The sequence below is a fragment of the Nyctereutes procyonoides genome, unplaced genomic scaffold (assembly GCF_905146905.1).
Source record: "Nyctereutes procyonoides isolate TBG_1078 unplaced genomic scaffold, NYPRO_anot_genome, whole genome shotgun sequence".
Taxonomy (NCBI): Eukaryota; Metazoa; Chordata; class Mammalia; order Carnivora; family Canidae; genus Nyctereutes; species Nyctereutes procyonoides.
In genome coordinates, this window is record NW_026575046.1 from 8,253,165 (window position 1) to 8,280,643 (window position 27,479).

At 32.7% G+C, this 27,479-nt stretch overlaps 1 pseudogene; it reads right to left on the reverse strand.

Annotated features, from left to right (window-relative positions):
• Nucleotides 1-23,483: 23,483 nt before the first annotated feature.
• LOC129509728 (AP-5 complex subunit mu-1-like) lies at nucleotides 23,484-25,109 on the reverse strand (annotated as a pseudogene).
• Nucleotides 25,110-27,479: the final 2,370 nt, after the last annotated feature.

Genomic DNA, 27,479 nt, shown 5'->3' on the forward strand with positions numbered 1-27,479 from the left:
AACACAACCATATTTCACTAGTAAAGAATTTATTTCCTAAGGCCTCTATGGAGGCTGTGGGAAAAAATTCACTTTTATATACATTTTCTTTTATACACTTCCTTTATAACAATAACCAAAATGTACTAGACTGTTCTCTTTATGGGGCATACCTCCATACAAAAACATAGGTGACTCAACGTATTTGAAGTCTGATGGCTATCTTTCTGTTAATGCATTCCGAATTCAAGGCCAAAGTTCTACACAATTATATTGGCAAAATTCCCTCTCTTAATGAAAAAAAGAAAAGAAATCCTTAAGAGATTCCCATGTTTTTAAAGGTGCTACTGCCTGAGCACACAAATTATACATCATTGCTAATATTTCTACTAATCCAAATTGACTGACCCTACTCTAAAAAAAATTACATATTTACTAAGCTATTAGCATAGGGCACCTACCGCCTTGTTAGGATGTTTAGAACCATTTTCCAGATGTACATTGCATATGTTAATGCCTTTCTTCACTCTTCATAAAGTCTAATCCTTAATCTAAACATAGGACTTGGGCATGTACCTTGATTTTATTCCCACAAATAATTAACCCTTGCCATATAGTATCAAGAGGCATGGACCAATGAAAGCATCACCATAATTGAGACACACCAAGAAAAATTTTGTTTTTAAATGTCACAAATGGAATGAATGTCTTTTCAGTGGTTGAATATTGGCTGCCTTTACATTAGCGTCAAAGTATCTAATGTCTTAAAGAAAACCTGACATAACAAAATTGCCTAATGACTAACAATTCAACCTTCTTATATACATATATACCTTATCACCCCCCCCAAATAATCTCTTCACTCAGGAGAAGTATATAACATGAAACATATCTATTATGATAGTGGTCTCCAAAAATATAACTTATAATTCCCTGTTTTTATTTAGACTTATCTCTCCAAGACTCATACTTACACTAAAAATAGTAATAATAATAAGTCCAATATCACAATATGAAGTATCACATATGTCTGATTGCATACCTGTTATTTAAAGAAATTTTAGCTGATGAATCATAGTTTGCAGGATTACAGAAATAAAAATATGCTGGCATAGGCAGTAGCCTGAAAAAATTAGCTAAATGAGATATCATACAACTGAGGTAGAAATAATAAGCTACATGTGAGAGGGGGAAAAAACTAGATGAATGAAAAAGCAAAATTGGAAAGATAAATAAGTAGATAAAAAGAAAGACTGCCAAATTCACTGCTGGCCCACTGCAACAATGCTTTCCTGAGCTGGCTGCAGACAATTTGCATAAATCACTGAGCTTTTCCAATTTTACCTCAAAACTCATCGCCAACAGTCTTTCGGATCATTACCAGCAGGTCAGCTTTTGCACATTAAAAAAAAGACTATTTCTGTCTTTTCTCCAATGTAATCTTAATGGAAAACTCTAAGCAAATTTGTCAAATCAATAATGGTGTTTTTGATGTTCCTTTAACCTCTCTTTGTGTTCATGTCTCACCGTCCATTAATCTTATTTCTGTGACATCCTAGAATATTTCCTATTATGGGACCTAGCCAATCTTCATAGATTTCATTTGCAAAAAATAAATTTTATTCTATTGCCAAGATAATTCATCAAAGTTCTAATTTAGACTTTTTTTTTAAATAGCTAACAACTAGGAAAAAAGGAAACAGGTAGTCTGTACCAAGGTGGAATTGAATTTAAGATATACTATAAGCCTGTTTACTTGTCTTTCATCACAAAAAGTATGTTACTGAATTTATATCAAACAATGACACAAAAGAACATCAAAAAGATTTGAAGAAATATATGTGAAGATAATGCATTTCAGCTTCCTTTGAGTCATGTGGATAATTACCTATTCTGCCTATGTCTAGCATCACCCCTGTTTATTCTAATTTAAAAACAAATGTGATTTTAAAGTTGAAAACAAGTGTGATTCTTATCCATATTGAAATGAGAAAACTTTGTAAGAGCCCTAGGAGTTTTATGCCTGTCATGGAGAAGTCATGTTTGGTATTCCTTAAATGTGTATTTTACTTTTTATAGCTCTTCAGAAAGTATAACTTTTATCTATTTTTTCTCTTTCAAAAACTCAAGATCACCTTGACAATGATTGCTCCATTTGAACCATTTGAGAAAGAACAGCAGAGCAATTTTACCAAGGACTAAACAGTTTCAAATGGGCTGGGACACTGATTCCAGACAGCCAAATGACCATTAAAACAGAGATGGGCGGTTGTGCAATATGAAACTAATTTGAGAAATGTGTATTTTGACATTTTTTATTACACAAGCAGTCATATAAACTCTAATATTTCCTTCTAGATATGGGGAAAAGTTATTCTTGCCATAGGAATGAAAGGACAGTTAAAGAAGGAAGCTCATTTATATAGATTTTCAAGTAACTAAGATAAAAACCAACAATACTGAAATGATGTAAGTGGGGGGAATGATAAGTGCAGGAAACCACTCAGCATTTGACCCTTGCCACTCTGATCCTTTCAGAGACAATAGGAGTTGACATAAAACCAGATAAACCCACACAGCAGGGAAGAATTAGAAAATATTTAAAACCAAGTAATAATATACTAATATCTTGGTCCCTAAAATATTCTTTTAAAAGTATTTTTAAAGTATTTTAAATAATTATGTGTAATTTGAACTTCTTACAATAATATGATTGTTTAGCTGTAGGTTTTGATCTGCAGAAGTTTAGCTGATCATAGTTCCTGAACATAACTCACAGAAATAAAATAATACATGTATATCCATAACTAATAAAATTAAATACTTAATTTAAATTGGCATACATTTGGTAAAGAGACTATATTATTATCACTATATTATAGCTAAATATTCTATTGCAGGAAGAAATTAAATCATGTACCATAACTTATATTTTCTGTTATTGATCAAGTCATTATCAGAAAAGGGGTCTTATGAAATCTTCACTAAGTGAATGCTAAATGTTGCTTATAAATTCAATCTGCAAAGTATCAGCATTTTTTTGGATTATCTGTCCTTGCATTATAGGAACACTATAGCGCAATACAAAAATGGAAAGCAGAACACACAAAACCAAGCAAATAAAACTATACATATTCATGCTCTTGAATTTTGTATTAGTTACTTCATTAAAAATTCTATTTTAGTGATATAATCACAATAGTTTATATATTCTATACATGGGTGAGAAAACTCATTTTGTAAAGTAAGCTTTGTGACATAAAAATAGTTTTTGATGCTATTTGTTGGTACCTTCACCTTTTTACAAGAAAGAAAGAAAAAAGAAAGGGCACAGAAGGGAGACAGAGGAAGGCAGGAAGAAAGAAATGAAGGAAGGATGGAAGAAGGGGGAGGAAGAAAGAAAGTTATCTCTGAAATTCTTGCCAATTATACTATTGTTGGCATGCAGTTTCAAGAATGTCACCTTATTATTTTCTGGTTATCATTTGCAAAGCCTGCAATGCCTTTGCCTTAGAGGCTATGCAAATTTCTTGTTAGATATAAACCATCTCATTTCTGATTTTAGGAAGTCAACATAACCCATCTGCTGCTTTCACTTCCCAGCTGTATGCAGCTATGCCAAATTTCTCTAAGTTGAGCTTTATGCTGTCTTCATAGGCAATCTTTTACCTACCATGCTTACATTTTCCTTGTGTAATTCACCATAGACACAGGTGCAGATGGTGTGTAAGAAGAACAATGCATATGGGAACATGCAATGTTAGGCTTGCGAGCCTTTTGACAGAACTTTGAATTATAGCCTAAAAACTGATTATTTAGTGTAAGGGTAGGTACTAACGTGTCAAAATGAATACAGCTCTCAAAATGATGTCTAACTTCAGATCCTAGGTCCCTATATCCATGTACTTTTAAAGAAGTCATTTGCTTCTATTGCTTCATTTCCAGCATTCCCAAAGGAAAATCTTAAATTTTTTTACTAACTTCACAAAGATGCCACATTAAAAAAAAAAAAAGAATCTAGGTAGATAGGTATCATTTTCATATATTGATCTGAATTTATTAGCAGTGTGCTATAGAATTATAAAATAATCTTCTAAATAACATTTGGGATACTAGATAGGTTTATATTCTAATTATGAATATATTTAAAATAAGAATTGAGCAGTCAAGTAATCTTTATCAACAAGACCATTATGGTGTGCTTATGTGTGACTCCTCTGAAATGATCAGAAGTCAAAATGTATGTTGGGAAGTTACAACCTAATAATTGCCTTTTGAAAAACTATACCTGGACTCCATCAGTCTCCTGACCCATATATTTATATAGATGCCATTAAAACTGCTTTGATCACTTAAAATAAAATGTGTACACCTTGGCATGTTTGACTCTATATATGATATCTGGGACTGTCAGGTGGATAACTATTCTTTTCATATTAAAATATTCCACCATCTTTCTAAGAAAAGCAAGTTTAGGGAGACTTTAATGATCAAGTTCATGCCCATTTTAATATGGTGGGTCTCTACATGACTATTGACAATCAAAATTGTGGAATAAATACCTCAATAGAGTTTTTAAGTATTTTCTACATTTAGGTGTTACTGGAACTGTAGGACTCAGCCATTTGTGACAAAAACAGTGGCCGCAATGAAAAAAAAATAGAAGTGTTCTATTATTAGTGTCAGTATATTTTATGATCTGATTGAACTTCTGGATTTGTTTTGAAAAGACCCGCTTTTCTAAGTTGTAGCTTTTATTCTTGAATGACACGATATATCAGGAGAGATATCATCATACCTACTTGGCGCCAGAGTCTTTGAGATGAAAACAAACAACCCATGAGTTTATCTGTAAGGATGTCATGTTTCTTAGATATTTGACTTGCTTGTCACTTTACAACTTTTCCAAATGTCACAGATATGCATTTAAAATATATGCTAAGGGAAAAGGACAGTGTATAACTTGTGTAAGGTTAATAGAAATGACAAACTGCCCCCTCTCCTTCCTAAACCCCCACAGCCCAAATAAATAAATAAATAAAATAATTCCTAATAGGCTGTTCCATCTATAAATATACTTCTGGATCAATTCAGGGAATGGTGATGCATAAAAATTGTACAGGACTAAAAAAAATTGTACAGGACAATTAAGGCATAATATTCAAAACTGATTTTTTTTATTTCACTTTTTAAAAATCTCACATTTTCAAAGGTCCATTTTCTTTCGAAGAATCAGGAATAAAATTGAAATTAACTAGCTAAGAACTTATAGATTTGAATAATATTATATTTTTATTTTTTATCATTTTACTTTTTTATTATGATAAATATATTCTTTAATCCCCATGCCTTATTTCCCCTGCCCCCATTGCCTGCACCACAACCCCCCTCCCCACAGGAACTATCAGCTTGTTCTCTACAGTTAAAAGTCTGTTTCTTGGTTTGTCTCTCTTTTTCTCCCTTTTTTTCCCTTTGCTTGTTTATTTTGTTACTTATTTCCACATATGAGTGAGAGCATATGTTGTCTTTCTCTGAATGACCTACTTCACTTAGCATTATACTTTTTTTTTTAGCATTACACTCTTTAGCTCTACCCGTGTTTTTGTAAATGGCAAGCTTTCATTCCTTTTTATGGATGATTAATAATGATATATATGTGTGTTATATATATATATATATATATATATATATATATATATATCCCACATGAACATCTGTTCATATTTTCTGCCAAATTTTTAATCAGATTGTTTTTAGGTATTGAATTGTATCATTTCTTTACATATTTTGGATACTAACCCTTTATTGTACATGTCATTTGCAAATACCTTCTCTCATTCAAGAGATTGCCTTTTAGTTTAGTTTTTTACTTCACTGTGCAGGAACTTTTTTTGATGTAGTCCCATTAGTTTATTTTTGCTTTTATTTCCTGCCTCAGGATAAATATCTAGCAAAATGTTTCTATAGTTGATGTCAGAGAGATTACTACCTATGCTCTCTTCAATGATTTTTATGGTGTTAAGTCTCACATTTAGGTCTTTAATCCTCTTTGAATTTATTTTTGTGTATGATGTAAGAAAATCACATTTCTTTCTTTCTTTTTTCTTTTTCTTTTCTTTTTTTTTTTTTTTTTTGCATGTGGGCATCCAGTTATCCCAAGACCATTTTTTGAAGATACTTTTTTTCCCATTGGATATTCATTTCTCCTTTGTCAAATATTAATCAACAATATAATTGTGGGTTTATTTCTGTGTTTTCTATTCTATTCCACTGATCTATGTGTCTGTTCTTATGCCAGTACCATACTATTTCAATTACTACCACTTTGTAATATAACTTGAAAACTGGAATTGTGGTACATCTGGTATTGTTTTTGTTTTGCAAGGTTGCTTTAGCTATTTGAGGTCTTTTGTTGTTCCATACCAACTTTAGGACTGCTTGTTCCAGTTCTGTGAAAAATGCTGTTGGTGTTTGATGGGTGTTGCATCAAATATGTAGACTGCTTTGGGAACTATAGACATTTTAACAATATTTATTCTTCCAATCAATGAGCATAGAATGCTTTTCCATTTTTTGTGTCGTCTTGAATTTCTCTTATCAATGTTTTATAGTTTTCAGAGTACAGCCTGATGCCAATGACGCCAATTCCATTCCTTCTTCATTGCCAAAAATGCTCCCGATATGAAGCTTTACCTTGTTGTTTTATTTTAAACCATATTCACATACTTAACCCTTATTCATTCTTAAATCTCACCTCAAATATTGCCTTTAAGGAAAGTGCTTGTGGCAATAATTATAATTTTAACTGTTTTGGTATGTTTTTGATTGATGCCTTACTCAAATACTAGAATATAAGCTTCAGAGGACACTTTATTTTTTTACTCACATTTATTTGTTCAGCATATTTCCCATTGGCTAGCTCTCTATTGCTAATAGAACTCTGAATAATATTTATAAAGGCTATACCACAGTTCATATAATCTCAGAGTACATTGGAAAATGAATACTAAAGCAGGATTTGGGGCTTTTTTTTATTAGTTAATAGTTTTGTATTCCTGATTATTGTCTCTGCTGTAACAACTTTCAACCTGAAAAGTCTTTATATACTGGTTTACAAAATCATATTCATATGCATTATTTTATTTTATCTGCACAACTGTTCTAACAAATAAATACCTGCTGAATATAAATCTAGATAGGAAGATTCATAGTCTCCCTTGACCATACATGCACAGACCTCAAAGTATGGTGCATAACCCTTCCATATATCCAGAGTAACAGGAATATCACTCTCACCATCTTTTAGAATCCAGATTACATTACATATTCTACTATTGTGTATGTTTCAGGGGTGGGCAGTCATTTCTCCCTTTTATTGCTACACTCTCATTATTTTAAGCACAATATGAAAAGTCACTCAATTAATAAAGTTAAATTTTCTTTTTGATTTTGGGTTTTTTTTTTAGTTTTTATTTATTTATTCATGAGACACACACACACACACACACACACACACACACACACAGAGGCAGAGACATAAGGCAGAGTGAGAATCAGGTTCCATGAAGGGAGCCCGATGTGGGACTCAATCCCAGGACTTCAGGATCTCTTCCAGGGCCGAAGGCAGGCACTAAACCACTAACCCACACAGGCGTCCCAGATTTTAGATTTTTGAAACAGAGATTAAAAGAAATACCTCTTGGGGTTCCTAGGTTGGCACAGTTGGTTAAGCATCCAAATCTTGGTTTCAGCTCAGGTCATAATCTCAGGGTCATGAGAGCAAGCCCCACATTGGGCTCTGCACTGAGTGTGGCATCTGCTTGACATTCTTTCTCCTTCTCCTCTTGTCCCTCCCACTTGTGCCTTCCCCTTCTCTCTCTCTCTTTCTCCTTCTCTCTCTCTCAATAAATAAATCCTTAAAAGTAGAAATAAAATAAGTACTTCTTCCCTTAGTGACTTCACTAATGTGAAAAATGGAAACCTAACTAGTTCTTTATTTTAGCATCATGTAAAAAGTAGAGGAAGTTGGGCTCTTAGTTTAATCTTGCACATTTAAGCCATTATTTGGTATACACAAGAACCTAAAATAGTAGTATCAGTATTAAATTGAAAGCTCTGTTTTCATATAATTTTACCAAGCCTTTGAGAGTACTAGTTATGATAATCTAATGTTTACATATTTTCTTTTCTTACTTCAGGAGTTCATTATAATGCCATTTTTATGGAAATTAAGAAAAATGATTTGTTTTCACAAATTGGTTGCCAAAAATCTGTTGCTTTATTAATTAATTTAATGGTAATGCTTAAGTAGCTGCAAGACAAGGGAAGTAACTTATATTTGTATCTCCTGGATATATTATTCATTTTCCATTTTTAGGTTTGCTTATAATCTATTAGTTAAGGTTTTGTGCCTTTCATTTTATCAGTCTATAAAATTGATTAAATATGGTTTATTATGCTTTAGGATTTTCTAAGTCTCTTTCTAGAAATATCAGAATTAGTTGATACTTCTAGCATATTCCTGATATTATAGGATAATATATCTAGCCTTTTTATTGTCACCTATATATTCTTTCAGTATAGAGATCTTCACTTATGACTTTTGCTGGTCAAATTTGCTTTTCTTTCATTCCTTTTCCCAAGTCTGCCAGTTATAATATTTTGAAACAAAATTGCTCCAGGAGAAAACTAGTTTATTATCAAACTTCAAAAAGGTAAATAGGTAAATTGTGCCTTTATAACATTTGTGAAAATGCCTGGAGCAAACATTATACCATAGTTTGGTAAATCTCTGGAAAGCTGAACAGCTCAATAATAAGTCATTGTCTTAAATAATGTAGAAAAAGACCGATGTTTTGGATCAATCATTAGAATAATTTATTACTCATCAACTATTTGCTTATAATTCTGCCACCAAAACACCAAAGGAGAGAAAATTATACAAAAACATCTAGGTAACTGAGTTCCTGATTTATGTTGAGTGCTACACAAATACCACAGAGTTATAAACTTGGCAGTTTTAAGTATTTATAAATATTTTAGCTCAAGATAGGAGGGTTACCAAAATGTTAATTCCTCAATTAGCTAAAATAAAAAGAGAGGAATAAAAAATACAGAAACTTTACTTGAAAAAAATGATAGGATAAGAAAATGTAAACAATGACTTAGCAATTTTCCATTTTCAGAGAATGTATTAGAAACTGGAGTACTTATGTTTATGGGCAATTTAGCATTCTGAGTGATGTGAACAAAACTCACAGTATGGAAAATCAAAAATTCTACAAAAAATACTATGAAAACTTTTTCTCTAAAAGAAATCACAACAGGCAGGAAAGTAAAGGAAATGTATGAGACTAAAATAATGATAAAGCATGAGTTTAAAGAAGAAAGTAAGCTTTGAAGTTTGTAGCTACCTTTGGGCATTTGATAATCACTTGATCTTATATCTTGGGTTTTAATCATTTGTGTATATAGAAGATACAAAACAAATCCTTGAGTCACACATGGTAAATTTCAAATTATGGACTTCCAAGTAAAGGCTGAATCTTTGAAAGGGGACACCATACATAAAAATTGAACAAATCTGGAAATTCACCGCATGGAGCTAGACTGTACCTAATACTTGCTTTTATAGACTTTCATTTTCCTTGGAGAGATCAGAAAAGTTCCCATAAAATGCAGAAACAGAAGTTGGAATCTGAAGTCACTATATTCTTCTCTCCCTCACCCCCGCCAAAAATATAATCCTAGCAGAGAATTTAAATTGGTCCTGAGTTAGTACTGACACAAGGCCAATGACAGACCCACATTTCTGAAGGAAAGCATCTTTAAACTTACGCTTTCAAAAATCAACACAAAAGGAATATCAATACCAGCTCACAATGAAAAAGGCAATAAGTATGTAAAGAACAAACTACTCTGGACAGGAATCAATGAAACAGAGAAAGACTAGTATGTTTTATTTGTTTAAAACACTGGATTTGAAATTATAACAGAGGAATAAGAGATCGTCAAAAACTGGCTAGATTTAGAAAAAATAAAAAGTTTAGGTAAAGTATAATATACTATTTGAGATTACAAACTTGGTATGTGAATTGGATAACAGATTTGAAATATCTGAAAAGGGATTAGAAGCCCAAAAATATATCTGAAAAACAGTAACAACAGCAAGGAAATGGAGAGCAACAACGAAAAAGACATATGACCTTTTAAAATTCCAGTAATAGTTAATAGAGAAAATGTGGAAGAGGTGGACTACAAAGGGTTACTGATTGAGAATTTTCCAAAAATGTTTAAAGTCACAAACTCTTAAATGAAGACTTAATGGATTCCAGAAACAATTCCCATTTTGTCATAGTATCATGAAGCAGGGAAGCATCAAAGGCAATGAAATATGTTAAAAGGAGTTGGGGAAGGAGGAGAACATTTTGCACAGAAGAGTGACAAACTGTCAGCTGACTTTCAATAATAACAATAGAAACAAGAATGAATACAAACTAATACACACTAATTTAAATATAAACTAAAATGTAAGATTGTACAATTTAGAGCTTATCATTAAAGGTATTATTTAAACATATACCTCAGAGAGAAGGAAAGTGAACCTAATAAGAAATTCTGAGGTCGGGCAGCCCAGGTGGCTCAGTTGTTTAGCGCCACCTTCAGCCCAGGGCGTGATCCTGGAGACCCGGGATCGAGTCCCACATCGGGCTCCCTGCGTGGAGCCTGCTTCTCCCTCTGCCTGTCTCTCTCTCTCTCTCTCTCTCTCTCTCTCTCTCTCTCTCACTCTCTGCCTCTCTGTCTCTCATGAATAAATGAATAAAATCTTAAAAAAGAAGAAAAAGAAATTCTGAGATCTATATAAGATGTTAAATAAATGTTAAATCTGTAAATGAACTTTAATAATTTGACATATTAAAAGGGAAATAACTTCCAACAAGTGCCATAAAAAGAAAGCTAAACTATTTTACAAAGTTAACACATAATTTGGAAAGAGTATCATCAGAGAGCTGATTGCAGTCATATCTTTTAGAAATGTAGAATTATCATTAACTTCAAAGTTCATTAAATTAGTATATTGATAGAAACAAATAAAAAAATTCAAAAGAGTATATACTTTGAAACTAATAGAAAAAAATTAATGGGATTAGAAAACAAAATAAATCAAAACCCAAAGAGGAGAAACACACACAGACACACACTTTGGTATATAGAGTGAAGTAAATAGAAAGAATAAAATAAATGACTTAAAGATAAATATAATTAAATCAGTAATCAAATTATACATAAAAGAAATAAATTATTCATTTAAAAGATAAATATTTTAGGCTAGTTTAAAACACAACTGCATCTATGTGTTGTTTACAAGAATAATAGCTAAAACACATAAACAGGTATACTGAAAAAAATAGATATAATGAAATCTAATAATAAAAATAAAAAGTTGATACATCAACTTTTAAATTTAAGGGAAAGATTTTAGGCCACATTGAAAGTATTAGCACACCTATCATTGAGGTGTTCATTTTTTTAACCTAATTCACTCAACACTTTCTAATAATTTTAATTAAAGAAAGCAGAGAAAATATAACTTAAGAAAGCAGGGTTACAAATTAAGTGTAGACACATAATAATAAAATAAACAAATCAATATTGAAAAATTATTATAACAACAAAGTAGAAAACCTAGTGTTACAAATGAGTTATATTACATATTCTGTATAATATATTCCAGTAATAATTTCCATATTATACTATTCAGAGAATCTGAAATGTAAAAAAAAAACTCATTATGTAGTTACGAGTCTAGTCTTCTGAAAGTATCAAAGTAAAACAGAGATGATAATAGAAACGAACATTATTGTCAAATGTATAACAAAATACATGCAAAAATCCAAAAAGAAATATGAAAAAATGTATTTAAAAGGTGCATATATACACATCTGATTCACTGCTCTGACAATAAAGGGGAAAAAACCCAATCATGTATCAAGATACAGAAGGAAACATCTGGTAATGTCTTCCATATGAAACAAAAATAAAAACAAAAAACTTTGTGAAATAGAAATAGAAAGGATAGGACAAGCATGGCACTATGTGAAGACAACATAGAAGCATTTCTTTAAAAGGTAAAAATTACCAGGGATACCACTGTTAATCAATCAGGCTATTGTATTCTAAAACTTTGGCCAGTGAAAAAGGAAAAGCAAGATCCCCAAAGCATTTCTCAGATTCTTTAGTCACTTCTGTGCGGAAACCAGTTGTTTTCCTCAGTTTTCTTAGAGTTACACCCAAAAATCTAACCATGACCTACAAGGAGTTGCATAATCTGATTCTCTTCTCCTCTTACACATCCTTTCTCTACTCCAGCTATCCTGTCTTTGCAACTTAAGGCACATGTTCATTTTCAGATACTTTCAGCAGCACTTCCTTTGTGCAGATGAGGTTTTCTACGTGACTATTGCAGCCGTCCTCTTCGCTGAAATTCAGTCTGCAGTGAGGCCTAGTTGACAGCCCCAGTGACAGGCAACTCCCTCTCCACCATCTCCCACACTCAATACCATCCACCCCTTCACTACAATACCACTTCACTATTTCGTCTTCTAGAGCATTTATCATCTAACACTTTATGTAATTTACCGGGTTGTTATTTATTTTAGTAAGTAGACCAGTTAACTGTGGAGGCCGAGAAAAATTAAGGCCATTCCACCTCAAGATTACCATTAGCACAAGTACAGCCATCTTAGGCCTCTGGGAATAAGAGCTGAACTTTACAGGAAAAACTGCAGAATGTCCTAGGCAGGGAATCCCATATAGGAAAGACAATAAAGCTCAGAATGCCCTTGGCATGGAATCCCATATCAGATCTTAAGAAACTCCCCCATCCTTTCCCCCATATTGGAATGGAAAAAATTCCTCCACCCCTTCTGAAGATCCCCTAGAACAGCCCATAAAAACCCAGCTGTAACCCACTTCGGGGTCCAAGTCCCTGCTCTGCTGTGTGGAGTATACTTGGACCCAAGCTCGAGCTTGTAATTAAACCCTCATGTACTTGCATCGGTGTCGGCTCCTTGGTGGTTTCTCAGATTCGCAATCTTGGGCACAACACTAACGTATTGTCTGACTAGTACAATTTGAAGAATGGAAGAGTTTGCTATTAACATGTCATGAAATCAGGCACCAATTGAGATTATCACAAGAAAATCAGGATTTTTTTCACTATTATCATTTTTTCAATATTACAAGTCCCGTAAAAGCAAAATTTTTTATCGCTAAAGACATAGTTCAGGTGGCTAGAATAATTTCTGCCAAAATAAATATTTGTTCAGAGACAAAATGGCTGACCACTTTTTCTTAGCCATTAAAAAAAATATATTTTCTCCCCAAAATACTCTGTGATCCTAAAAGTAATCATATTTTTGATCAGTTAACCAGATTGCAAATAGAATTCCTAATAATTCATATAGCATGAATTCTCAGTTATTCAGTAGGCAAGAATCATTCCTGGTAGCCTTACATTACTTTGGCTTTTTATGCAGTTATCTTGAATGAAAAGTTTTGGATTTTGATACAATGCCAGAGAATTTTTTTTCATGTAATGTACTTTCCTTAAACGTTAGAGTTTGTTTTTCATTCATTTAAAAATTAGGTAGATTTTTGCAAAATATATTGCAGAAGCAGGTGTGGGCACATAGAACACATACATGCTGGCAGATGCCAAACAAATAGACCAACAAAAGCATTTGGAGCCTTTACATTCTTGCCAGTCTGATGCCTTAGCACAATCTGCAAAGTGCTGTGAGGATTGTCCTTATGTTTATTCATTGAATAGAAATATTTGCAAATTTCTCTTTCCCCTTTGGATATAAAGTTCTGTGAAATATGATAAAGTAAAAGGAACATTTCAATGACAGAACCTGCATACATATTTCCATTATGGGCAATAGAAATGCTTGTGACTTCCCATCATTCAGGTATGAATATATATTTAAAAATCTACTAGTTTAGTAGATACTTCTTTATATAAGTGCAATCAATAGAAACCTCAGGAAATTAGTATTTATTTTTAAATATTATTGTTTAAAAATTAATATTTAACCATTTAAATCTAACTCCAGATCCATGAGATAAAAAATGCAACAAAATATTGTATCTGGTTTATACAGCTAATTTGAACCCATACTGTATCCTGAAATATTTAAAATTATGAACTTTAGATTTTTTTTAGTCTTTAATAGAAAAGTTTTTGTTGCAAATTTATATTTAAAAAAACAGATTATTAACTTTGGCAACATACATTCCTTATCAAGTGCTTTGCAAATGCAAGCTGTTGAGAACAAATGAGGTTGACTTAGGGTCAACCTAAGGGTGTGTTCATTTATCTTCTGTTTCCCAAATTCTGATTGTATTTGCTTTGCACAAAACCCTCCAGACAAAGCCTCTTGCTGCTTGCACTCTAGACCAGACAATGAATACATATGCCATATATGATGGATATCATTTGTCTTGTGTATATGCCACATATATGTTACATATTGCATGCACACACATATATACACTCATGCACTACAACATATATAGTAGATTTGTCAATCTGGATTACCAGAACTACACCAGTTAGGAACTTGGTTTAGAAATTCCTTTAGAAATAAACCCTCAAATCACTAAGTGCTCTTCATCACTTAAAATAAGGGCCACATGATGCTGTCCTCTAGTGTAAATGCAGGTAGTATCATCCTAACTTTATTGTTCTTCGGCAACTAGCCTAAGTCAGAAAAACCACCCTCTGGAGGACCTTTCTAAATTAATTTGCTAGCTGACAGCCTGAGCTAAAATAGTTGCTAACACAGTTACAGGAAAGTAATTGAAGTCACTCAGGAATCTCATGTACAAGGAATTGAAGACATTTTCTTTCTCTATATAGATAACACAAACATTTCTGGACATGCTATCCTCATATTAGCCTCAAATGTTAACAAGGATATTGCACACTTGTCTAGTGCTATCTTTATCTTTGTGAACTCAGAAACAGTCCCCGCACAGATTTATAACCATCACAACTCTGTCCCAAATAATGAAAAAAAAAAAAAAAGTCACAGACAACAATAGATTTCTCAGTAAACCTGAAGTTGTAACATCCACCCCACCAGAGAAGTCAGTCTGATGTAACAGAGAAAGGATTTGTTTTGTTGCTAGGCAGGGGAGATTAAATCTTGATATTACTGAGGGGTAGCTAGATCAATTTATTCATCGTCTCTAAGTCTTACTTGTGCCACCTCTAAAACTGGAATGCATCATAATTTCTGTGTCTATGCTGAATATTAAATGAAATAAAGTATTTAAGGAAAGTTGTTCTCCGTTCATTCTGTGCTTAGTATATGGCATATGTTTCCATCCTTTTCAAAAAGCTAAATATTATCATTTTATCTTACATTTTAAATGGTTTGAATTCAAATTTATTTGAAGTATCCCAGAAATATTTTAATGCTGCAAAATCAAATATGTAAGGCCTGGATCTTTTACATTTCCTCCCTTACATCATTAATAGTAGAGAAAAGAAAGAGAAAAATGGAACTAGGGTTGGAACATTGTTAATACTTTTTTGCCCTGCCTGGATTGACAACTATCTATACAAGCATTGATATTTTCCTATTCATTCAGTATTTTCTGAAACAGCCATTTTTTTTCTTTTCTTCAAAGATTTGTTTTTATTAATAAAGCAGCTTGTTAATTATCAATTTTATAAGTCACCAGTATGTATAAAATAAATAAAAATGGAAAATCAGGCCTAGTAGATGACATCCATCATTTTATGTAGTTATAAAGATTAGCCTAATCTTGGTCTTTTTAGTCTTATTATTTTCAAGCATATTTTATGGACTTTTAAATCCACTCATTTGTACATTTAAAAGTAATGTCCTAAGGTGTGATTTTTTTTGGAGCCTGACTGCCCTCTTTGACATAAGACAGATATCTACTTGCAGGGTTGTGCCAAGTTTTCATCTATTTCATAAAATTCACTTATCAAGGCAATTTTCAAACTTTTCTAAAAGGAAGCTCTAAGCAATTAATTAATTTGCTTTTTGATTATATTTTTCATTGCATTGCTCTCGGCCACAAATTTTCTCTTTTGAGTTGCAAAAACAGTTTGGTCATATTCATTCATAATTTGCATTATTGGCTTCAAAATATTGCTCTGAGTGATATTTTCATTTAGTTATTGCTCAGGGTTTTCTCTCACAAGAGACAACAAAATGCAGACTCTTTTGAAACTCCAAAGTAATAAAATCGATATTTTAATAACTATTTTTTAAAATCCCACCTTTTGTTTTGTTTTGTTTTGTTTTTTGCTTTGGCTAAGGAGTAAATTGCAGTTATGATAGCCTACTCAGAAGCGGGAGGATACTCTTTCCACTCCTGATGATTTCCAGTTATTATTCATTTTTCTCAGTATTTTATTGACTATAATAACATATATTAAAATGTTTTAATCTCTGATCCTTATCTCAGTTTATAAGAATAGAATTTTAAAGTATTATTTTTAAATGGAAAAGTATCTTAAATATAAAATATTTTAGAATGCATATCCATAATATATTTGTCTTAAATGGAACTCACAGAAAGACTATTTAAACTGAGTGTATTTCCTTTATTTGTACGAAGTATGTGGGACAATAATCAGCAGCCTCAATGAAGGATAGATAGGATTACGAAGTGACTAACTTCTATCTAAAGCCAAATGTGTTGAACTTTGAGAACACTAAAAAACAGAAGAAAAATCCATTATTTTCTACTTTCTCCACTTTAAGTAACCAGCACTAGCTGTACAGACCAGTGAATCAATTCTATCTTGTTTTAGTTCCAGTGTAATAGTGTTCTTTTACCAGAGTGATCATCCTTCCAGGTCCCAAAATAAGGCTTTTTGAAAAGTATTATTTACTGGCCACCTAATTATCTGGACATTGATGAAGAAGCTTGAGATCAACGAACGTGGAAACGTTGACTGATGAACTTGCTCGTCCTTTTATATGGCAAAATCTATAAGAGGAAATATATTTAGAGCGTTTGTTTACTCTGTTTTAAGATTTAAGAAACAATCGGTCACATACTTGCGTGGAGCAGTACAAGATGATGCTCTGCCACAAAGCTCGGTTGTACAAATATCTCATCTTGACAACACAGTTTGGAAAAAGGGGAAGCTGGAAATCATGGAAGTACAATCGTCTTCCTTGAAGACTAATTAGATCAAATAGATTTTATTATTATAACTAGGAAACTGCCATTTTTCCAGCATTTTTAATTGAATCATTACATTCATGATCACCTAGCATATATATTTAATTGAAATGGTGAGTCAGTCAAGATAAAGATATTCCAACATATAAAATCCTCAAATCTAAATTAGTTATACTCAATTATTAACTATTTCTTGGTTCTATGGATATTTTTTTCAGGAATTACACCATTGCTTTATTAAAGTGGATATGACTTCTTTATGACATTCACTTAACAGCAGAAAGAGTAGTCTATAGGGACTCATTCTCCTCTACTCTCACGTCTGTTAAGATGTTTTGTATGATTCCAAAAGTTAATTTTTCCTATAGGTACTTCACAAAGTTGAGAATTAAAAGCTGGGGGAAAAAAGGAATAAATTTAGGTGCTTTATCTTAGAGAGGTTTATAATAACCTATTCTAATAATTTAATTTGGTATATAAAGAATACTATATAGATGTGTATACTTCACTCATTTATTGCAAAATATTTAGAGGAAACATAGGATTTACTGACTGCCCCATAGTGATATGAGAAAAAAAATAGCTGACAAACTTTCTTTCCAGAAGCAACTATATTAAAGTTCTAAACTGAAATTGCAAATAGAGACAGCGATCGCTTTTGGATTCTAGATGCTGAGAGTTTTACATATTATCAAATACTGATGCTTTAAACTCAGGGTCATCTAATTTACAACATGGTAAGAATTTTACAGCCACATTTAATTCAAATACCCAGACAATTCATATGTCAGTACTATTAGATGTTGCAAACTGGCAAGGCACATGCTCTATATTGCCTAATCTGATGTTTCATTTGGATAAGAAAATATTGGTGCACAAATGTGCGTGTGTTAACTAAATTTGCATTCAAATGTGCAACACCACATAATAGTTGAGATCTGTGTTTACCTCTTTGCAACACTGTGGTGGAGCTGAATAATGGTCATCTATTAGCTAGATCACAGAACTTGATATTTCCCTACTATCTACTCCTCCCCAGTGATTGTTTGACATTCAGAGGACCCACTGTCAGCCATTAATCATCAATGTTTCTTTTTGGCTTTTCTCATGAAGAGAGAGTTCATGAAGGAAAAAAAGCACATTTTCTCTATCTATGACTCAACGAAAATCAGACATTACCAAAAAAATCAATCAGCTTCATAGTCTTACATCTGGCTCGAGCCTTTCATTTCTATCATTATGTGAACTTCTGTACATGTTGAAGTTTGGAGAGTCTATACCACCATATTTTCAAAGGTGATTATACATATTTTTTGTATTACCTCATGTGCTAGAAATCTGCCTCAACATGCAACGCATGTCACTGAGGAACAGGTGCAGCTATTAAAACTGTCTTTCTCGCTCTCTTTTCTTTTTTTTCATTGAAGACCTATTTCTTTTATAACTTTCTCACCAATTTACTTTTAAGAGTTATCTGCTTGCTGCACAATAAAAGAGTATATCCATGATAACAATATAGGATTAAAATGATACCTTACTCAGCCCAATCATTTATATGTGTTAAAAGCATCATTATAAACTGTGATTTTAGCCTTTAGAAAAACATCATTTAAATATCTCCCTGTCATCTGCATTAACATTCATGATGTGGTATTTCTAAATATATGATATGCAAGACCTTCACTTATAAAACATAATTACTTAGATCTATATAAACTATGTGATTCTCTTTCAATTATTAAAAAAATCTGAATAAAAACTCAAGAGATATTTTTAAGTTAAATATGTTCTGACATGCCACCTATGTGGGATAGAATATTTTCAATAAATGCTATAATGCATTGTAAGTAAACATTATGCGTCCTCCTAATGCCTGCATTTAACATTTAAGTTGTAATTTCTCTAAATAACCAAGGTATACAAGCTAACATTTTGGAGTCACTATATCTACATAAGATAGTCATGTAGCCATGTTCCGTAGCCAGCACCTATATGCAAATTACAATAGCATGACATTGTATTTTAAAAAAGAAAAAATACAACCTTAAGAAATGTACTTTATTAAATACCAGTGGAGGGGCACCTGGGCACTCAGTGGGTTAGGCCACTGACTCTGATTTTGGCTCAGCTCGTGATCTGAGAGTCCTGGGATGGAAACCCATGTGGGCTCCGAGTGCAGCAGAGAGTGCTTGAGGATTTCTCTCCCTCTCCCTCTGCCACTCGCACTCTCTCTCTAGCTCTATCTCTCTCTCAAATAAATAAAGCTTTAAAAAATAAATTAATGTGACACATTTAGGTGTTGAAGGAAACATAAATGTTAGAAGAAATAAAAATAATTATGTTTGTTATATATAAAATTACATTTAGGTTAAAAACTCTCCTAAGGCAAAATGTCTACTGAATAATTGACCTATTTTTAATAGTTTATTTAGCATAGAAATGAGTTTAAACAATTTGTTATATACTCTGAATATATTTCTTCAATCAGACATATTTTGTGAACATTTTCTCCCAACTGTGGCTTATCTTCTCAATTTCATAATGGTATATTTTGAAATACAAAAAGTTTCTAATTTTGATAAGGTCCAATTTGTCATTATTTTTTCATCCTTATTCAGAATCATGCTTTTGTTGGTTCAGCTAAGAAGTCTTTGCCTAACCCGTAGTCATGGATATTTTCTCCTGTATATTCTTTTAGATATTTTATAGGCTTACCCTTTGTATTTAGGTTTATGCATATTTTTGAGTTAATTTTTATGTACAATATAGATTATATAATTAATTTATTTTGCAGGTGAATACCCAGTTTTCTCAACACAGTTTGAAGATACCCTTTTCTAATGACACCCATGACAGGGTGATACAACCACAAATGCAAAGGTTGTTTCTGGACTCTCCATTCTCTTTGATTGATCTATACACCTGTTCTTTCACCAAAGCTACACTATCTTGATTACTTATATGTATATAATTCCCATCCAAATCCCTATAAATGTTAAGTTCAATTTGACAGTATCTACAAAAATCCCTTTTGAGGTTTAGAAGCAATGTGTTGAGTATAATGCAAATTTGCACAGAATTGCTCTCTTGATAATGTTGACTCCTCCAGGCTATACACATAGAATGAATAGTCTCCATTTACTTACGTGTTCTTTAATATTTCTCAGCAATACTTTGTAGTTTTCGGGGTGAAAGTTTTGAACATGTTTTGTTAAATTATTTTTGATGTTATGATAAATGGAATTTTTCTCAATTCCATCTTTTAGTTCACTTCTGGTATCTAAAAATACAATTAATTTGTTTTATTATACTCATCTTTTATCCTGAGATGTGATGAAATAGTTTTAATCCCAGAAGTTTTATTGTATATTCTTTGGGATTTTCTACATATAGTATAATGTCATCTGCAAAGAGCAACAGTTTTACTGCTATTTGCAGATGACTGCAGATAACTGCTACCATAGCAGTTTACTGCTACCTATCTACCTAAGTATTTTTAATTTTTGTCCAATTACACTGGCTAAAACATCCAGTATAATGTGAGATAGAAGACAAGAACAAACATGCTTGTATTTTCTAATTAAAAAAAAACTTTAATGTAGTGATTCAGTATCAATTTCATTGCTCTATTTTGAAAGTATAATCACTGAATGTCTCTAATTCTTAACTCTACAGACTTTGCACTAATGAGTACTGTATTGATTCTTTTTCCAAAATTGATATTTCGTTTCAATTATTTTCAACATAAATAATTATATTTCATGAGATTTTTATTATTAAAAATACACATTTAGGAAAGTTTCTCTAATCATATGAAGGAATGAGTATGTCTTAGGTTTATTAAATTAAAATTTAAAATTAGTAATAAAATTAGCAATATATCATTCTATATAGATAATCAGATTCTTTGGGACATTTATTAAGGAATAGGTTATATGTTATTATGCTGTGTATTCTGGCCTAGAATATACTTGATAAAAAGGTTGATATTCACATATTCGATTATGTTCTTAAAGTATTTATATCAACTTTTTCTTAGAATTATAAAAATTATATTTTTATTACCTCTGTCCCTGATTCTCAAGAGGTTGGATTTATCTTATATTTGTTATAAAGTTTTATTCTTGATAACATAATTTTATGGAACAAGCTAATATATTAGTAATAATCTTATGGAGTGTTTTATTTTGATGATTTGGTTGCTTTCCTTAGAGAACAAAAAACTCCAAATAACATGTTTTTCAGAGTAGATCTATGCTTTACTTTTAAATTTTATTTTTATTTATTTTTATTTCAGTATTTAGTTGACACACATTACATAAGTTTCATGTGTACAACATGGCATTTCAACTTCTCTATACATTACGCTATGCTCACCAAAATTATAGTCACCATCTGTCACCACACAACACTATTCCAATATCATTGACTAATTCCCTGTGCTGTGACCTTTATTCTTGTGACTTATCCATTCCATAATTGGAAACCCGTATCTTCACCCATTTTGTCCATCCACATCCCCCTCACCCCCTTCCCTCTGGCAACCATCAGTTCTCTGTATTTATAGGACTGGTTCTGTTTTTCCTTGCTTGTTTATTCATTTGATTTTTTAGATTCTATATATGAGTGAAATCATATGGTATTTGTCTTTTGCAGTCTGACTTATTTCACTTAGCATGTGATTATTCACCATCCATGTGGTTGCAAATGGCAATATCTTATCCTTTTAAATGGGTGCATAAATTATATATTAAATATCTAATTTTCCTTATCCATTCATCTATCAGTGGATGTTTAGGTAATGTCCATAACTTGGCTATTATAAGTAATGCTACAATAAGCATAGGTGTGAATATATCTTTTCAAAATAGTGTTTTAATTCTCTTTGAGTAAATATTAAGTAGTGGAATTATTGGATCATATGGTATTTCTACTTTTAATTATTGGGGAATCTCCATATTGTTTTCCACAGTGGCTGCACCAATATGCATTTCCATCAACAGCACATGAGAGTTCCTTTTCCCCACATTCTTGCCAACACTTATTTTGTTATTTCTTATCTTTTTTATTTTAGGTATGATAAGATGAATCTCACTGTGTGGTTTTAATTTGCATTTCTTTGATGATTAGTGATGTTGAGCTTCCTTTCATATGTCTGTTAGCCATCTGTGTGTCTTTTTGAAAAATAAAAAAGTATATTCAAGTCCTCTGCCTTTTTAAATTTTTTACTTAACTTTTTTTAGATTTATGCAGATTCTTCATTAATCAATAAGGTAGTTCTGATTAAGAAAAAGTTACAATTTAAACAATATTCCTTAATTTTCATTGACTATTTCTTTCAAGAGGTTTATGGTGGTTTCTAATGTGGTATCTGGTATTCCTTAAAAATACATTATACTACAGGCTGCCTACTCAGGCTGAAAGAGCAAAGATTTTTTTATCTTGCATATCATCCACAATCCATCAGGAGTAGCTGTCTGCAGCTTTGCAATGAGAAAGAGTCTGAGCCCATATCCAGGAAAGCTCAGTGGAGAAAGCAAGCTGTGACATAAGCACATCTGCCACAGGGGCAGGAAGGAACATGTATGTAGAGTGACCCTCTTGGGTCACTATTTTAAAATAAGTCTAAAGTGAATTACTACAGTTTTATGCTCTGGATCATATTTGAGTAAAATAAAAGAGTAACAATATAGGAGACATTAGTCTTTAAGATGCTCTTTCAAAATGAGGTGCCTGGATGACTTACTCCATTAGGTGTCTTTCTTCAGCATGGGTCAAGATCTCTGGGTTCTGGGATTGAGCCCTGAGTCAGGCTCTGTGCTCAGTGGGAAGTTTGCTTCTCCCTCTCCCTCTCCCTCTGCTTCAGCCCCAACTTGTGTGCTCTCTCTCAAATGAATAAATAAAGTATTAAATTTTTTTTTCAAAGGAGAATAGACTAAAAATACTAAACCCAAGCATTCTTTATTTATTTATTTATGATAGGTACAGAGAGAGAGAGGCAGAGACACAGGCAGAGGGAGAAGCAGGCTCCATGCACCGGGAGCCCGATGTGGGATTCGATTCCGGTTCTCCAGGATCGCGCCCTGGGCCAAAGGCAGGCACTAAACCGCTGCGCCACCCAGGGATCCCCAAACCCAAGCATTTTTATACTTGAGTCATTCAATGATTCTTCTTCACTCATAGGTTCTATGCATATACATTAAAAATAAAAGTCTACTACTTAATTGAAGCTGTTACCATTATATAAATCCTATTTAAACATGGAATTATTACAGTAGTAATGATCCATGAGTTAGTGGATCAGGAGTTTAAGAATTCCAAATAGTCAGAAGAAATTCGTTTCTAGTATGTACTTATTTTTGGTTTTCCTGATGCAAAAACTTGAGCTGAGTATATAATCTAAGATTCTAAAATGAAGTTTTAAATATGTACCTCCAATGCAAATCTGGCCAAATGGCTGTTTCCCGTGACTCTTGGCTCCAAAAGTTATAGTTCAAGAAAGACTAACTTCCATCAATTTGAGGACCTTCTATCCAATAACCCAGATCAATAAGCTTTTCTCTGAAAATACTTCAAGCTGGCCAAAACTAACTTCGCATTCCACATATGTAATCGGGCCTCTGTTATAAAAAAGGTATATGAGCTTCACAGAATTCAAAATTATTTTTCACACGTTCATGAAGTTTTAAATTAACTGTTATTTTTATTTTTTACTCCTTCCTCTTTCATTTGATAAAAATCCACAATTGGAGGCACAGGGACCTGGAAAGTATAGTAGCATAGTTGAATGACTCAAAGGAGAAGTGAATGGAAATTTGTAAGGTCCGCTAAATGCAGAATCATCCATTGCATCAGTGCTACTAAAAGTAAGGATAGCAGAGTCAAGAGAAGTCACACAATGATGAAATAGAATATTCTCAAGTGGAAAACCATTGGTAGGGAGACTCAAGCTGATGGTAATATTTGGCATGATTCCTTCTAAATCACACTCGCAAGTGATAGTTCTGACAACTTGCCACGTATCTGCTATATCCTATTTATCATGTTGCATGGATTTTACCTTTTCAGTGATAGAAATAGAAACCTGTGGTTTTTCTTTGAATGTTCTAAATTTCTAGGCTGGATGTTTTTATGGATGTGTCTCAAAAGCAAAATTATATCTTGAATGTGGAATTGTGATACCTTTGGCTTTGTTCTTTATCAAGATTGCTTTTGCTATTTGGGGTCTTTCATAGTTCGATATAAATTTAGTATTATTTTACATTTGTGAAAAATGCTGTCAGTATTTTGATAGGGATTACATTGAATTTATAGATTGCTTTAGGTAGTATGGATATTTTAACAATACTAATTCTTTAGCTGTGGTTTACTTTAGTAATAGATTCTGACTTATTACCTATAACTATACATAGACATAGAAATAAATTAATTTATAAGGTTATTAATATGAGGTAAAGAAATTAGATGTATTATTATTATTATTATTATTAATTATTATTATTTAGCTTTTGTGTCAGACTTGGAAAAGCAGAAATACCACTTACACTATCTCATCCTAGAAGGACCCTCTGCCCAACTATAATGTGTTAAAGTGTGCAGCGCTTCAGACTTTCAGGATACACCTACCTTTTAGAGCAGCATCTATGCTCTATAGGGGAGGCGCCCAGCCAATGGCTGATCACGAAGGTAATAAAAGGGTTTAGCCATTTCTGTCCAACAAAAGGATTTCTTTAACAGGCAGTATTTGCTCTGGGAACTTTCAATTGGGCTGAGTCAGATGTTTTCATGTTGGAATCACAGTCTGATTATTTGCTATGCACAGTCCTACCTGCCTCCACTTTTGTTTTCTTCCAGAGTGTTACTTTTCAACATACCTTTTGCAATTCTAACTCCATTTCGGTATCTGCTCCAGGAGAACCCAAACTGCATCACTTGAATTAGAAGAAAAGCAGAGTCAATATAGAAAGCTTTCAGGAATCAATATGGTTTGGGTGGCAGATGATGAGGCACTGTAGAGCAGAAAAGCACTATCAGAGAGCTCAACCATAGATAGGAAATATGCTGTTCTGGTTTGTGCATGTGATCCTTTGAGTTTTAAATTGATCGCTTATGTTTCAAGAACAATCCATGCAATCACAATCAGGATACAATTAATAGATTCAGAGATGACATAAACTTAGTCCATTCATAGGCATTTTGATAGAGATAAGCTTATAGAAAATAAACAATTTGAGATTCTCAGAACGAGGGGGCCAAACCCACCTTTATCTTTTGCTTTTAATCCTTTAAGGCTCCAATTAATAAACTGCTTTTTACCATTTTTGAGTATCTGGAAATAAGAATCTGTATTCATTTTGACATATAAAATAGTGAGTTCTGGGCAGCCTGGGTAGTTCAGCAGTTTAGCACTGCCTTCAGTCCAGGGCCTGATCCTGGAGACCTGGGATGGAGTCCCACGTTGGGCTCCCTGCATGGAGCCTGCTTCTCCCTCTGTCTGTGTCCCTGCCTCCCTCTCTCACTCATGAATAAATAAATAAAAGCTAAATAAAATAAAATAAAATAAAATAGTTCATAAATTATCCAAATCTAGAAACCTTTCCTAACCAGATAACATTCACAATATCAGGAAGATACAAAATGAGTTGCATCTTCCTCATCATTTTGAGAAACTCTGAAATGAAGCACCTTCCACTCTAGGAAACTAAGAATCATTTTGTGGGATAAAAGATATATTGCTTATGTGTGAAGCAATTGTATAAAGACAAGGAGAAAAAAAAGGAAAACTTCTTTTTATGTGATTATTCTAGGAAATATAAAACCAAAACAGGTGAATATAGTTCATGTTTGAGTTGCAGGAACAAGAAGTAATAAGAATACTGAGATTAAGAATATAAAGAGACATTTTTAAAAATAAAGGAATAGGGAAATAACTCAGTGGACTTAAAATTCCCAGATGTACTTAGAAGACCTATCGAGGGTAGAAAGAGCTAAATTGAAGTCACCAAGTATAAGTGTATTATTATCTAAGTATTTCTTCACTTTGGTTAATAATTCGTTTAAGTATTTGGCAGCTCCCACATTCGGGGCATATATATTGAGGATTGTTAAGTCCTCTTGCTGGATGGATCTTTTAAGTATGATATAGTGTCCCTCTTCGTCTCTCACTACAGTCTTCGGGGTAAATTTTAGTTTATCTGATATAAGGATGGCTACCCCTGCTTTCTTTTGAGAACCATTTGAATGGTAAATGGTTCTCCAAGCTTTTATTTTCAGGCTGTAGGTGTCCTTCTGTCTAAAATGAGTCTCTTGTAGACAGCAAATAGATGGGTCCTGCTCATTCATTTGGGGAATATGAATAATAGTGAAAGGGAATATAAGGGAAGGGAGAAGAAATGTGTGGGAAATATCAGAAAGGGACACAGAACATAAAGACTCCTAACTCTGGGAAACGAACTAGGGGTGGTGGAGGAGGAAGAGGGCGGGGGGTGGGGGTGAATGGGTGACGGGCACTGAGGGGGACACTTGACAGGATGAGCACTGGGTGTTATTCTGTATGTTGGTAAATTGAACACCAATAAAAATTAATTTATTAAAAAAAATTCCCAGATGTAAAATAATGCTGTACACAGGTTTGTCACTATAGAATTTAGCTGATATATTACAATTAAAATTTGATAAATATCTGGCATATAGAAGAAAATATTTTATACTGGAGTAAAATGTAAATTAAAAAATAAAATAAAATAAAAATAGAGTAAAACAACAAAGGAGAAGCCTAAAATGTTTTAAAATATGTCAAATAAAAAAATTAACTGTTCATTACTATTATGAACTTATTTTTAGAAGATTACTAACTAATAATTATATCACTGAGTACTCATTATAGTCTACACATTGTGCTAAGTGCATTTACATACATTATTATGATACCCTTATAATTAAATAATTATTGTCATTCCATTTTATGTATCAGTTAACTAAGATTAGACAATATTAAGTCAGTTAACCTTCAGTCGCACAGCTTCTTTTTTTAATTTTTAAAAAACGTTTTCTTTATTCTTTCTTTTTGTGGGATTTTTGTTGTTTTTGTTGTTGTTGTTGTTGTTGTTGTTAGAGAGAGAGAGTACATGCTTGCTTAGGAGTAGGGAGGGGAGGGGCAGAGGCAGAGGGAGAGAGAGAATCTTAAGCAGGCTCCAAGTTCAGTGCAGAGTCCAAAGCACGGTTTCTTCTCATGAACCTGAGATCATGACATGAGCCAAAAATCA